Below are 2,773 nucleotides of genomic sequence, written 5' to 3' on the forward strand. Positions count from 1 at the left end.
GAGCAGTGGGGCAGAATCCCTCCCTTGCCCCTTTGGCCTCGCTGGTTTTGATGCAGCCAGGTCACAGGTGGCTTTCTGGGTTGCAAGTGCACATTGCCAGCTCATGTCCAGGTTTTCATGCACCAATACCTCTAAATCCTTCTTCTCAGGGCTGTTCTCAATCCATTCTCTTCCCAGCCTGTATTTGTGCTTGGCTGACCCCAGCCCAGGTGCAGGATCTTGCACTTGGCCTTGTTGAATTTCCCGAGGTTTGCATGGTCTCACCTCTCAGCCCTGTCCAGGTCCCTCTGGATGCCCTCCCTTCCCTCCAGCATGTTGACCACACCAGAGTTTGGTGTCACCAGCAAACTTACTGAGGGTGAGCTTGATCCATGTCAGTGACAGGTGTGCCAACAGCACCAGTCCCAGTATCCACTCCCGAGGAACACTGCTGGTCACAGTTCTCCACTTGGACATAGAGCCATTGACCACAGCCCTTGGATATGGCCTTTCACCCAATTTCCTATCCACCCAGTCATCTATCCATCAAATCCACATCTCTCCAGTTCAGAGACAAGGATGTCATGTGGGACATGAACAAAGGTATTTAAGCTGGACCCCCTGATGGAGATAACTCACTGGCTGGGATGGCAGGAATTCTTTTGTGCTGCCCTTCAGGTGCTCTCCTGATCACCTGTGATCCTTCTCCAGGCTCTGGGCATCTTATGCTGGCCCTGGCATCAAACTGGAAGGGATGAATTGAGGTTCTCCTCCCTGAGAAACTTTAACAAACTTTAAAAACTTTGTTAAGCTTCAAGTTTAATAAATTCTCCAGTTTAGTGAAAAGGAGGGAGTGGTAAATTGTTAGCTGCCTATTTAAAAGCAAGGGAGCTGCAAACAGTTATTCCAAAGGCACTTGCTTCATCCTGCTCACTAACTTGTTACTCAAGTGGAATAATTAATTAATTTGAGGCACTCTGAAATGTGCAAATGCGTTTCTCAGCATCTCCTGTAATCAATCACTCTACAGGGAGACAATTAATTTATCAAAATTAGGAATTACTGATAGGGCTGTTTCGCAGTTCCTGTACCTGTAGAGAGGAAAACAAAACAATTAATTAAATAAAAGGGAGAATTTCTCCGAAGCAATGACTCCCTAGCCAAATAAAATTCAACCTCTTGTGGTAATGAATTTATTTTTGGCTTGGTGAGGAAGGTGGTGATCTCCAAAGGTAAGCAGCTTCCACAGACACCAGTGCCCAGAAACTGGATGAGCTCTCATTGCCAGGTGTCAGCATTTTCTCCTGAGCTGTTCAGCAACATTTGAATACCAGCTTAATGTTAAACTCATTGGCTCACTGATTAACTGTGCAGTTTCATCAAGCACATGGCCACACATACCTGTACAGGACATCTAGGCAGCTGCTCCCTCTGCCCTTTGGTGTCACCCCCAGGATGTGCTGGAGGTCACAGTCCTCACAGCAGTCCCTGTGGAAGACTTGACTTTTTCCTTGGCCCTGGCAGAGGGGGAGCTACCAGGCCTGCTGAGGATGGCTGCAGGGCTCTGCCACTTCACAGGTTCCAGCAGCTGTTTAGCTGCACATTCACTTACAAAATTTGATGTCTTGATGTTTATCTGGAGCTCAGCTCAGTGGAACCCCAAGTCTGGGGCTTTTGAGTGTCCTATGATGCAAATATTAGATAATAATTTATATAAGTAAGAATAGGGAAATGAAGTAACCAAAAGCTTGCCTCAAACTCTGTTGAGATAAGTGAGGCTTTTCTTTTGAAGCCATTAGGATTTTGATTTGGTTCTTGAGAAAAATTATTTTTTCCATAAAATAAACACTAGAAGTACGTTTGCTGTTTCTGCATTCAAGTATAGTATTCATCCATATTTTCTCTTCATAATGAAGAATTATAGACTTATTCATAATCAGTTAGCAGCAAGGGGTAAAGAACAGATCCTACACACTAGGCTTTATCAGAGAGAAAATGAAACCCACATGGCATTTCAGGGTGAACTTTGAAAACCTTTTCCTTAGATAAGCTATCATCTGCTCTGTAAGCAAAATTGTGGCTATGGGTTTTCCTCCCCTTGATTTTCATTAACATAACCATTTGCATAAAAAGCAAGATTCTTTTTTCTGAAAAGTCCATATTCTCCTGCTGCTTGTTTCCCCCATGCCCCCAAAGTTTTCATTCTCTGTTGGCAACTTGATAAATCACTTCCACTAACTCAATTATGGTATCACCAACACAGCTTTATCACTTCAGGTGATAAGGAATAAGCAGCAAGCACAGCCACAAAACCTGCAGGAATACAGATTATGTTTCCGTGTCATTTGCTCCATTAACAGCTTGTATGGAGTGTTTGAAAAAAAAAGAAGCAACAAAAAGAAGACATGATAGAAAGATATTATATTCTTTACATATCTCAGATGCTTACAGCTGAAGTAATGCATAAATTATGAGCCTCAGGTAGGGCCTTTGAGAGCAGTGGAAGGACTTTCATCAGCTTTAGTGAGTTTCAGTGAAGCAGAGTACCATTATGTAATGACATAAATTGGAAAGAGAAAAAAAAAAGAAGCAAGTGAGAAGAGAAAAAAGACTGCAGGCATTTTTGCTGACTTGGATATGAAGGCTCACAGCAGAAGCTGAAAGAGATCCATATCTAAATGGAAATGAGGAAACCACTACATCTGAATGAGATTCTGCTGATCCAGTTTAATTAACCCGGTAAAAGTTCAGATACTTCAGTAATTAAACTTTAACTTTAGAAGCTAAATTGCTT

This window comes from Catharus ustulatus, chromosome 2 (assembly GCF_009819885.2).
Source record: "Catharus ustulatus isolate bCatUst1 chromosome 2, bCatUst1.pri.v2, whole genome shotgun sequence".
NCBI lineage: Eukaryota > Metazoa > Chordata > Aves > Passeriformes > Turdidae > Catharus > Catharus ustulatus.